This window comes from Barbus barbus, assembly GCF_936440315.1.
Source record: "Barbus barbus genome assembly, chromosome: 32".
Classification (NCBI taxonomy): domain Eukaryota; kingdom Metazoa; phylum Chordata; class Actinopteri; order Cypriniformes; family Cyprinidae; genus Barbus; species Barbus barbus.
In genome coordinates, this window is record NC_136760.1 from 2869114 (window position 1) to 2882316 (window position 13203).

At 37.7% G+C, this 13203-nt stretch overlaps 1 pseudogene across 1 annotated transcript in view; it reads left to right on the forward strand.

Annotated features, from left to right (window-relative positions):
* The first annotated feature begins 948 nt into the window (after nucleotides 1-948).
* The window catches only part of LOC306852278 (dynein axonemal heavy chain 9-like), a 77455-nt pseudogene continuing 65200 nt past the window's right edge, over nucleotides 949-13203 (forward strand). Inside the window, exons 1-16 of the transcript in view lie at nucleotides 949-987; nucleotides 2315-2448; nucleotides 3125-3283; nucleotides 3363-3493; nucleotides 3584-3795; nucleotides 4874-5107; nucleotides 5237-5404; nucleotides 5485-5601; nucleotides 6103-6253; nucleotides 6340-6454; nucleotides 6542-6610; nucleotides 8998-9002; nucleotides 10762-11003; nucleotides 11130-11264; nucleotides 11378-11569; nucleotides 12749-12877. The product of the transcript in view is annotated as a dynein axonemal heavy chain 9-like (transcript). The remainder of the gene's footprint in view (nucleotides 988-2314; nucleotides 2449-3124; nucleotides 3284-3362; nucleotides 3494-3583; nucleotides 3796-4873; nucleotides 5108-5236; nucleotides 5405-5484; nucleotides 5602-6102; nucleotides 6254-6339; nucleotides 6455-6541; nucleotides 6611-8997; nucleotides 9003-10761; nucleotides 11004-11129; nucleotides 11265-11377; nucleotides 11570-12748; nucleotides 12878-13203) is intronic.

A 13203-nucleotide genomic window follows, 5' to 3' on the forward strand; every position in this document is an offset into this window, starting at 1 on the left:
TTCTTCAAGTTTTCCCACTTACAAAGAATGGAGAGATCTGTGAGAGACAGAATCTAAAAAAAATCCAGAAAATCACATTGTATGATTTTTAAATAATTAACTTCCATTTTATTGCATGAAATAAATATTTTATCACCTACCAACCTGCAAGAATTCTGGCTCTCACAGACCTGTTAGTTTGTCTTTAAGAAGCCCTCCAATCCTCCACTCATTACCTGTAATAATTGCACCTGTTTGAACTCGTTACCTGTATAAAAGACCCCTGTTCACACACTCAAGCATTCAGACTCTAACCTCTCCACTATGGGCAAGACCAAAGAGCTGTCTAAGGACACTAGGGACAAAATTGTAGACCTGCACAAGGCTGGGATGGGCTACAGGACAATAGGCAAACAGCTTGGTGAGAAGGAAACAACTGTTGGCGCAATTATTAGAAAATGGAAGAAATTCAAGATGACTATCAATCTCCCTCGGACTGGGGCTCCATGCAAGATCTCGCCTTGTGGAGTATCAATGATCCTGAGAAAGGTGAGGGATTATCTTAGAACTACATGGGAGGACCTGGTCAATGACCTGAAGAGAGCTGGGACCACAGACTCAACGGTTACCATTAGTAACACACTACACCGTCATGGATTAAAATCCTGCAGCGCACGCAAGGTCCCCCTGCTCAAGCCAGCACATGTCCAGGCCCGTCTGAAATTTGCCAAAGACCATCTGGATGATCCAGAGAAGGCATAGGAGAAGGTCATGTGGTCAGATGAGACCAAAATAGCACTTTGTGGTATAAACTCCACTCGCCGTGTTTGGAGGAAGAAGGATGAGTACAATCCCAAGAACACCATCCCAACCGTGAAGCATGGGGGTGGAAACATCATGCTTTGGGGGTGCTTTTCTGCAAAGGGGACTGGACGACTGCACCGTATTGAGGGGAGGATGGATGGGGCCATGTATCGTGAGATTTTAGCCAACAACCTCCTTCCTTCAGTAAGAGCATTGAAGATGGGTCGTGGCTGGGTCTTCCAGCATGACAATGACCCCAAACACACAGCAAGGGCAACTAAGGAGTGGCTCCGTAAGAAGCATTTCAAGGTCCTGGAGAACATCTATGGAGGGAGCTGAAACTCCATGTTGCCCAACGGCAGCCCCAAACCCTGAAAGATCTGGAGAAGACCTGTATGGAGGAGTCCCTGCTGCAGTGTGTGCAAACCTGGTCAAGAACTACAGGAAACATCTGACCTCTGTAATTGTAAACAAAGGTTTCTGTACCAAATGTTAAGTTCTATTTTTCTATTGTGTCATACTTATTTCATGCAATAAAATGGAAATTAATTATTCAAAAATCATACTATGTGATTTTCTGGTTTTTCTTTTAATATTCTCTCACAGTTGAGGTGTACCTACGATGAAAATGACAGATCTCTCCATTCTTTGTAAGTGGGAAAACTTGAAAAATCGGTAGTGTATTATATACTTTATTTGCCCCACTGTATATATTGATATTAAAAAATAGAGACAAAAGAAAAAATAAGGCGAAAAAATTCAATAATTAAACAACCCTGCGTTGGTATTGTATCAGATTTTACTGATCAGTGTGTATTTAACATTATATGAAATTCAAGTTCAAATGGAATTGATGTTTTTGACCAGCGAATGATGGAGATGGAGTGTTTTGTCTGTCATTAGAATGGCTGTAACTGTTCTCTGAGGCAGCAAGTGCATCGCATTATGCTTTCATCAACTTTTACAGGTTATATAACGTTTATAGGCGCTTAGTTTTTCTTGTTGTTTAATAGGCTTGGTCAAAATCTCAAATTAAGCGCTTATGCACAGGCTTTCAGCCGCAAACAGCCCAGAATGCTGCGTCACGTGTATAGCCTACTGCCCATTGCGTCTGCGGTCACCGTAAAATGCACTGTAATATATATTTTTTTTATAATTTAATATATGTTAATGTTTAGATTTCTATTTATGTGTATGCACGTTAATTTTAATACTAATATAGAACTAAAGTATTTTTTGGTTTTTTGAGCAACTGGGATGGTGCCCTCCGCAAATAATCCAGTTAGATTATTATAATTTTATGTGAGGTATTTTTTTGCGATTATTTTGCGGTTAAATGACGAATTATGCAGGATCACAAAAAAAATGCGACATTTTGTTTATTTTGCATTGTATTCAGCGATCGCGGAATCGCGAAAAACTGGAGGGACTGAATTAGGGATTTGTCCAAATATCACAGCATTTTCTGCTTTCATCTTTCACATGTGTTGAGGTTGTGGAACCGGTGTTGTCCAATGATGTCATTTCTCAGGACCTCATGCGGCACATCCACTCGCTCAAAAACAATGTGTTTGTTATTGCTGGACAAGTCAAAGGCAAAACACACCTTCCTGTGCCTCCAGGATTCGAGCAGGTTGAGCCAGTCGCTCATGAGGGAGATAAGAGGTGGTTCATGGAGCCATGACATTTTAATAAACATCTTTTTATGTCTTAATCCATGTGCTGTACTGAATATTCTTTATAATTCCAATTGGCATTTTAAAAATTGCTTGTAAATTGGACTTACATTAAATGTTCCCTCCTGGTGAAATGACCTGCCCGACTCGATCCAAGCAGCTGAGTCCTTGGCCATCTTCAACACCTCTTTTTCATCTTTATTTGACCCTCTAACTCTAGCACTGTGTATTCTAATTCTAGCTTCTCTATTTTATTTGTTTACTTTTTATTATTATACAATTAACCAAAACGCAAAAAAAAAAAAAAAAAGGCCTAACACTAGCTTGCTCTTTTTCTATTCTATCTGTGTTCTTTTTATTTATAAAAAAAAAAAAAAAAAAAAATTGCTATGTAAGCTAACTGAGACTTGTTATAGCACTTGCATATTGCTCTTTTGTTGATTTTGATTGCTTCCATTGTCCTCATTTGTAAGTCGCATGTAAATGTAATTCTTTCCAAAATGTACAAACATGATTTTTGATTTGGGAAGCTGTGTGTGAGCAAAGTCAGAAAGTTTTAATTCAATGCAAAAACATTAACTAGCATTTTCAGGATCAAAATGACCAGAACACAACATGAGGGTTAGTTATTTGATTTGCATTGAACATTGATTTGATGTTTGCAGTATGCATCTTGTGGATAAACGACTCATTCATTCGATGGAGACTGTTGTGATCGATTGGAGTTATCAGGTCAATAAAGTCCTGAAGAAGGACTCATCAGAGCCGTTACTTGAGGGCAAAAACCCCACTCCACATACAGAGATAAAGTTTTGGAAAAACAGGTTAGTCTGGGAATTCAGTCACTCAGATGTTGCCTGGAAAGCTCCTTCAGTCTTGTTTGTCCACGTTGTTATGTTGTAGGCTTGCTAATCTTCAGGGAATTCATAACCAGTTCCAGTCCCCTAGAGTTCTGATGCTGGCTGAGCTCCTGGCTGCCGTCGACAGCAGTTATTATCCTGCCTTTGCAAAAATGCTCCGGGACATTTCAGAAGGTATAACATCAGCTTCTGCCATAAAACATGTGATGCATTAATTGTGTGGAAGCTTTGAATCTTAATTGGATTTGAGATGTGTTTATTAAGCTCGAAATGAGACGAGGGATATCAATACCTTCCTCAAGCCAATAGAGAAACTTGTAGAAGATGTGGAGAACGCAGGCTTCAGTGAGGTGAAGGGGAAGATCGCTCCTCTCATGCACACCGTGTGTCTCATATGGGCAAACTCCAAATACTACAACAGCCCAGACCGAATCATAGTGCTTCTACAGGAGATCTGCAACCTCCTCATCCAGCAGGTAAAGGGCCAGTCACACTACATTTTATATTCCACCGACTTTCATTCATAGTTTTCAGTCAAACATCCATAGAACTGCAGCGCAAGCCTGTCAATTTTCCACCCGTTTCCAAGCCACAAATATTTAAATCACCTATCAAAAGAATAAATCAAAGATATGTGAACAAAATGCAAGTTTTGGCCATTTGCAATCAATAAAGCACCCGCCAGCCGCCGCAATATTTTAATCTAAAACGTTAATATCAAAAACACTTAAAGTGCCTTAATATATTAAAACATTAAAATATCAAATTCAGTATACACCTTATGATGATACATACCTTATATAGGCAAGCAGGTGATTTCTATGCGGGGAAAAAATAGTTTTTATATACTGGGTTCCTGTCCCTGCCTGTACGATGTATGCATCATCAATAAGGTGTATACTGAATTTGGCCTTTTAATTGTAGTATCTTACTATATTACTTCTTAATACAAACCTCAAAGAACAAAACTGGCAGTCAGTGGTAGAAAGCTGTGTTTTGTCCTCCAGGTGGGCGTTCCTCTGGCAGTGTGACGTCATGTGAAAACTATGAATTCGTATGCATGTTGTGTTCCGCTGTGTTTCATACCTGAATTAAAAGAACATAGTTCAAAACTGCAGCTTTACAGGAATGTGTAATAGATTTATATTTTTACAGTTTGGGTTTATTTTATGTAAGTGTTGAATTTATGTTTTTAAAAAGATGCTGCAGAGCGTGACGTCATATCATGATGATTAGAAGTTATAAGAATGAAATGTTCTTGTTGTCGTCTGTTTGTGTTGAAGATGTTGTGAGGAGAATTTCTGAAAGTCATGTCATATTTCAAACAGAGATTTTTTTTTTTTCTTTTAAGATACGCTGTTAATTTTTCATTATAAAGTGCAAAAGAAAAGACTGTTTGTTTGATGTTCACCAAAGTTCATATGGCAGCGTTCACACTTATTCAAATTAACGACACTAATGGAGCAATTGCAAAAGCGTGAACACACCTTTAGATCAGTTTGCTTCATCGGCTCACCATAAGAGAAAGCTTTACATATAAGTGTTGTTTGTCAGGCCCGGAGTTTCCTGAACCCAGAGGATGTCCTGAAGGGTGATGTGCTGGAGAGCCTGTGCCGAGTGCAGATGGCTATAGATGGGCTGACACACTTCAAGAGCACATATGAGGACAGAAGGGCCAATCTGAGTCAGTACCAGAGGAACCAGAATGAGGTGAAGCCTTGGGATTTCTCACCCCTTCTGGTGTTTGTCGGGCTGGATCACTTCATGAAGAGACTCAGAACAATTGAAGTAAGTGGAGAGACGTACTCACACGTTCATGTAGTTTGTGTTTAGGCCATATATGGAAGTATTTTAAGAGCCTGTAGTGCAAAATGTGGTATCAGTGTTGTCTGGTTCTTTTTCAATGTCATCGTCTAGACTCTCCTGCTGACTGTAGTTGATATGATGAAGTTGGAGAAAGTCGAGTTTGGAGGGATTCTAGGAAAATCTCTGAGCCAGCGAGTCCAGTTCTTACATGAAGACTTCTTGGAGACATATAAAACATTCTCAGAGAAGCCGTATGACTGTCTTGATGTTAGTAATGTGGTAAGTGGGCAGCATCTCCAACAAAACGCAACACAAACACTGAAAATTGACATAGCTGTATAAACAATGCTTCTTTGTAGGAGTTTGAAGCAGATTTCATGGAGTTTCAGCTCAAGGTGGAGAATACCGAGCGGCAGTTGAGTACAATCTTTTGTCATGCTTTTGATGATGCTGCTGGTCTGGAGCACGCTTTCAAGGTGAGCAAAACTTTCTGAAAATGTGATAAAATAATTTCTGAGAGGCTTTTTTGGTGTGGAGCTGCACACATGCGCCTGGTCTTAGTAATAACAAAGAGTTTGGACATTATACATAGACAGTTTCAGTGTCTTTAATGAGATGTAGATACCTGCATATTATCAAGTCCCAATCAGGAACGCAGCCTGAATTATAAGACTGGAATGCACACAAATCTCCACAGACTCCAGATCTTTAACAGAGCTCAGTTTGAACCCTGCAGGAGAAGAAAACACGCTTTAGGCTCTTTGTGTATTTTTGAGTTGTAGTCATTTGAACTTGCAATGAGCAGAATATTCCACCCTGGACCATATTTTCATTACTGCTATATTTGATTTTTGCAGTTGATAGTGCAGTGAACCATAATATTAAAAAGTATGTCTTTGGATGAAGTTGGTGGAAAGCATTTGTGATTCTGATATACAATAAACACAACACAGTTTCAAAGAGTCTCTGCTTGGCAGGTCTTGGACATGTTTGGCAGACTGCTGGAGCGACCCCTGATAGCAGCTGATGCTCACACTAGATATCAGATGCTGATCAAAATGTTTGACAAGCGACTGGAATGTTGCAAGATGATCTTCAAGCAGCAGATGCAGACAGGAGAAACCCAAGGTTCAGTGTCCACAAACAACATCACCTGGCTGTTTGCTATTAACTTGGGTTTTTGACTTGACATCTGCTGTTAATTGGTCTTCCAGGTTACTCTCCTGTCTCCAAGAACATGCCTGTGGTTGCCAGAGGTTTGAAATTTGTCCAGCAATTGCAGGAATGCATACAGATCCCTTACAATAACTTCAGATTCATCAACCACCCGTAAATATCATATGCTTGGTGTTTGATGGGAAGGCTCGTTTGGAACTGCTTCTGTGTTAAACAACCACTTTATTTGTATGATAACAGATGTATGGAATCTGCGGATGGAAAGGAGATGATCAAGAAATATGATGAGTTGATGCAGCAACTCAAAGGGTCAGTGAAAATATTATATAAAATGTATGTATGCAGAGCTGGGTAGATTGCTTACAAATTGTAATTCGTTACTGATTCCAAATTAAATGACAAAATTTGTAGTAACGTAATCCATTACATTACGCATTTTAGGTAATTACTTTTAAGATTACCTTTGACCTAACTCGTTTATGGCATTTAAATAGGATAATCTTGTACCATATTGGCATAAAAATACAAAGAGTAAGAAAATATATTCCATTTGTTATTAACAACATGAAATGCTTTAAACATTATATTACGTCAAAGTTTCCAAACTGGGTTTGTGAAGGGACTGCAGGGGGTTTATGAGTTTAATGAAAAGCTAATAATTAATTAAATCATACAATTTTAAATATCTATATTTTAAAATCAATAATAATAAAAAAAACTACTAAGAAAATCAAATATTGTTATATTTGTTTAGCTGCATGTCATGTGACCATAACCAATGTCAGACAACCGTGAACATGCAAATGTGTTACTTAATTATCAAAATATATATTTTTAAAATCTCGGGTGTACCTCAAGTAAAGGTGAAAGAGCATAAGATGACAAAAATGTTTGTGAATTTGTGCATTTTAATGTGTAAACACCTGACTAATGTCTGGTCTTTTGTGAATGTCCACAAAACGTTCTGAGTGTACGTAAGCGGTAGGCTATTTTAGAAAGGAAAAATTAAAAGATGAAAAAGGAGAATTAGGGAGCATGAATAAAATTATGAATATTTTTTTACTATTGTGTAAATAATAGCTAATCATGTAATCCATAAAAAAGTAGCTGTAATCTGATTATGAGTTTTTTCAAATGTAATTTAATCTAATTACAAGTACTTAATTTTTGGAATCTGGTGACATATTCCAGATTACATCAATTACTACCCAGCTCTGACTCTTAAAGGTGACATATTATGCCACTTTTAACAAGAAGTAAAATGAGTATCTGATGTCCGCAGAGTGTGTATGTCAAGTTTTAGCCCAAAATGCCCCACAGATAATTTTTATAGCATGTTAAAATAGCCACTTTTATGGCCAAAACGTGCCGTTTTTGTGTTTGTCTCTTTAAATGCAAATGAGCTGGTGCTCCCAACCTCCTTTTCATAAGAGGGTGGAGCTTCAACAACTCATGCTCAGGCATTTGCAAATAAACATTCCACTATTAGTACAAGCCTGTTATCTTTACAGAAACCGTACTCGGTTTAAAAGTCGGTCATCTTATCGTACTGTAATGATGGGAGAAACAAAGCTTTTCTAAGCTTCCAATCAATTGAACAAATTGCTTCACAAAATGATTCACTCGAAATACCATACGCTAGTCAAAACTGTGTAAATGCAACTAAATTCTTGCCAAATCATGCAGAAAAAACCAACAACAACAAAAAAAAAAAATTTTTCAAACCCAATGCAAATGCTTTCTTGAAAGTATAGTATATTAAATGCAATCAAAATAATAAAATGCCATTAATTAAAGGAATATTTTAAAATGATAAAATACCATTATGAAGTGTCTGTATGATATGCTTTTTTTTAATTATTATGATTAATTTGCAGGGCTTTTTTTGTTTGTTTTATGGAGAGCTTGTCTAAACAGCCCAGTAAGAGACTAACTACTACTCATCCTTTCAATTACACACACCTCATTAAAAATGTTCACAAATTGATAAAACTGATCCGTGATCAGAGACGCTGGTCCAATGGTTCGCCGCTGGGGGGGCGATCTCAATGAACTCGCATGATTCATGGGTTCACGCAGATCACCCCCTAAGGTAAACTATTGAAATTTTGAAACAGTTATGACTTTGGCATTGTGATATACACTCCGAACCACTGTTTCGAAACAAATGATTCGCCGAGACTTCGAAGCTTCGTGAAGCAGTGTTTCAAAAGCGGCCATCACTATTGTACTGTGCATAGTAAATGCGCGTTTATGAAACAAATATGACTCCTATGTTCGTTAGTGCATCCCAAAACACTTGAAATGCCTCTTTGGCGCTGACATTGCATATCTCCAGCAGCTACAGCAAGAAAACAGTAATGGCGGACTGCTGCTTCTCACTCAGGGCTGTGTCTCGTCACAAATAGGCGGGATTTCTTCCCTACAACGACATCATCGTAGGGAGAAATCTGGAGTCGCGTGTTCAGAGAGACATGTTTATGATTTATTGGAATTATAAAAAAATGAGTGGGTGGATTTCTACCATTATAGGTTGGTTGTTTTCACACACTGTGGCCACACAAAAGTGTTCAAACACCTTATAAAAGTGATTTTTGCATAATAGGTCCCCTTTAAATCCCTGTTATTAATCATGTTTATTTTGATAGTGTGTCTCAGTTGATAACTTTAATCCCAGATGAATCGTTTTTGTGTAGCCAATGTATAGACCGCTATGATCCACCTTTGTTAAAATAAATGAGGCTTTTTATTGAAAGACCTATATATTCTCTGCTGCAAGCGCGAACAGATAGGGTGGGATTGCCGAGGGACCTCAAGCTCAACGTGGAATAAACAAATAAAACATGATTTATTTGCTCATTTAGGCACTAGTGTCTGTAGTTTATTACTTCAGGGTCTCATTTTCTCCAATTATGTGCAATGCTTCCATATCACAGCTTGAACAATGGTTGTGTAATGCATCGCTGATGGAGGAATGCATGTTATATGTGACCAAGAACGTGATGCATTTCCCAAGGAGCCAGATCTGCATTCTCTCCAGTCAGAAATTAAGCCTCCTCATTAGATTATGGTAATCAGCGATGTTGCGTAAACACAATCTAGCTGGAGCTGTTATTGGTATCTCTAGTCATTATTTCTTGACACTGAGACATATGACTTGTGTGAAGCAAAGCGATATTTGATTTCATGGACCGTAGCTCTGCAACTCTAATAAGATGATCAAGCTCATACCAAATCCAATAAAGGCCAGAGTGTACAGCCTTTCACAATCGGCCTGTAAGTGAAGTCAAGTGACATACTCGGAATTCGTGCTCTGCATTTAACTCATCCAACATGCACACACACACAGCAGTGAACACACACACCCGGAGCAGGGGGCAGCCATTTATGCTGCGGCACCCGGGGAGCAGTTGGGGGTTCGGTGCCTTGCTCAAGGGCACCTCAGTTGTGGTATTGAGGGTGGAGAGAGCGCTGTACATTCACTCCCCCTATACCGACAATCCCTAGGATTAAATAAATTAATCGCAATCCCACTGTGCATCAAGCGCCTGCCGCTATTGTTTTGAATGCGCTCGAACACTAACCGGAAATGTCCAAGGAACAAAGACGTCACTTCCTTATACCGCCGAATATCCGTTGAAATGGTCTACAGCTGTAAGCGTGATGCAAACGTCATTTTGAGCACTCAAAACTACAGCATCCTGCAGGCTAATTCAGGGCAGCACTGCTCTAAAACTGAAATTTAAAATTAAAACCATGAAAAATGTTTTTACCTAATGTTTTTACCAATTATTTTAATTGTTACCTAAAATAAATAATAATAATAAAAACTTATTTCAGCTAATTGTCAAGGCAACATTTAATTAAGTTTAGTGTTCTAAATAACTTAAACTGAAATAAAAATTAATGAACTGTACAGACATATATAAAAACTGATAAAAATGACAAAAACACAACAAAGACTAAAATTGAAATGAAAAATACAAAAAAAAAAATGGATCCAAAATATGAATAAAAGCTATAATTAAATAGTATTTCAGTGATACTAAAATAACTCAAAATATCAGCATTTGTTGATAGGATCTAGGATCAAACATCTTTTATCAGTTTTTTTGTTTTTATTTGATATTGAGCGTAATTATATTGATTTTATTTTTATAAGTCTACCTCTGTTACTGTACTTCTTCATAATCATGTTTTTTTTTTTGTTATAAAGAAATAGTTCACGTCATGTTGTTTCAAACCTGTATGATTTATTTTTTCTGTTGAGCCCAAAAAGTGATGTTTAGCAGAATGTTCATGCTGCTTTTTTCCGTATGATAGAAGTGAACACACCACATAATAATTACAATAGTCATAATGTTTTAAACTTTTCCCTCTGTTGTAAGAGGATAATTTATGTTTGATTTTATAAACTGTAGATTTTTATATATGCTAAATCTCTATGTTTTCTCTGGTAGGGATTTGGGAATACATCCAGGATGTCCGTGAGACGGTACATGACCTGGAGCAACGCACACAGAGGACTAAAGACAGTGTTGAGGAGATCCAGACTATCATGAAGAGCTGGACTACCCTAGTCTTTGAGAGGAAGGAGGGGAAGAAAGATACTCTAATAAACCTGGAAGATAAGACCGAGCGTCTGGAGAGAACGTATGGCCAAATCCGAGCTTCAGGAACCAAGATCCATCTGTTGCTGAAAGTATGCAATGACAAAAGCCAGCGGTGATTCCATCAGATAACAACTGAGAGAATGACGCATTTTAAAGGAACTGCTCACCCAAACATTTCTACTCCTTATAAGAATTATCTTTTTGTTTTGTTTCAGGACAACATGTCACTCTTCAAAGCAGACCCGGTGTCTGCGCAGTGGAAGGTTTATGTGGAGTACATTCATGAAATGGTCATCGATGGTTTCTACAACGCTATCGAGAGCTCCCTCAAGTTCTTCTTAGAAAAGAAAGTGTGCATTTTCATTTTTTTTAAGCTTTACTAAAAATGATCATAGGGATTTCCCTCATTGCAGACTTATTGTTCTGCACTAAACAATTACACCAATACCCTGATACAGATCAGAAGGCTGGATTAGCCCCACTCTTTGAGGTCCAGCTACTCCTGCAGATTCCTGAGATTGTGTTTTGTCCGTCGTTGGAGTTCAGTGCTTCAAACGGCTTCCATGATCTGGTGGAGAGCCTCATCAATAGCATCTTTAGGATCTCTGCTCTTGTGCCACGATTATCTGAGCACAGTGGTTTCCCACACTATCAGGTACTGAGCCAAACTCGTCACTTCATCTGGATTTAGATACTGTGAAAAAGTGTCTGTGCCATGATACTTCTGCAGGGATTCTGCGGGTCTTATGTAAGTTTTTTACTGTACTAAAGCATAAAATGCATAATATGTGTGACCCCACCCACTGGCAATTTAACCAATAGTATTTTAATAGCCCAGGTCGCCATTTGGCAGGAAACACAGCGTATTGCACCCATGGAAGCAAGTAGACAAACTGGGTCAAGAATCTCAGATTATAGCTGACCAAAAAAGCATCCACATCCATCTAAAAATCTCTATGACCAGAGGAATATTAAATACGGTTAAATCAACTCATCAACTTTCAATATAAGACTTGTTGCCTTCCATTGTCAATTGCGCTCATGCTTGTTGTGTGTCATCAATCTGGCAACCCGCATGAGTACCAGTTCTGATGAAGTGGGGGTGGAAGAAGCAACTCTCTCCAGTATTAAACCACTAGCTGTCAATATTACATACTGTACCTTTAAAAAGCATAGAGAAGATAATTATTTTTGGTTTTGTTTTGTTTTCTGAGAATCTGAACAAAATATATTGAGTTTATGCTCAAAACAGGAACAAATGGCAGATATTTGTTGTTTTAATCATAAACTCACTTCATTTTGATCAATTCTTATAAAACAAGACTTCATATCTTCATTTTGCATCTCCAGTAAATGTATCTTGATCTAGGGATTTTTAGACAATCGTATTGGTAAACAAGGCTTTTTATTTATTTAATCTATTCAAAGTAGTATTCTCAAACTTTGAAGTGTTGCTAATACAAGACATTTGCATTTAGAGGACATATTGACGTATTGTGTTCAATAAAATGTATTTTTAAGTTTTTCTTAACTTGGTCTTAAACATCTTACTTTATCTTAATAAAACCTGCAGAAACCTGTTCTGTAATTTCAGTAAAAATTCATGATTCACTATCAAGAGGCAGATCAAGTCTTTACATTTTGATAAAAGATCTTGAAAGAACAAACATCTTTTTTTTATTATTATTATTTTTTTTTTTCAAATTGTGCACAATGAGCCCAGAAACACATATTAAGAAAGTAAATGCAGTAGATTTTGTTTTCATGTTGCTTAGCAAGTGGTTTATGGTCAGATATGTTTACATGTTTACATAAAGGCATCTTGTTCCTTCAGGCTGATATGGAGGACATGGTGGACTTTGTGGAGTGGAGGCATCTTCTGATGGAGCGTGTGCAGCACACCATTGATCTGCTGAGGACTTATGAACAGGAACTCCCAGAGGTAGTGTACAAACAGCTAGAGGTACGTGTGTCCATAAAATAATACTGAAAACCTCTGAGAGAAGCTCAAACTCACTGTTTTACTGAATCTGACTGATAAAGCCATTAAACGGAGGCCAAGATTTAGCATGACAAACTCTATTAGCAATAACTATTCTGTGAACCTAATGTTCTGTGGGTAGATTCTGAATGGAAAGTGTTATTTAGACCAGTGAGGAATTTCCATGATTGTTCTGGGCCATATTCACGTAGCTAGTGTATGTGTATATATAGTGTATATGTAGCTAGTGTAATATATGAAGCAACCCAATAAATTCATTCAACATTCAAGACAAGATTGAGGGTATC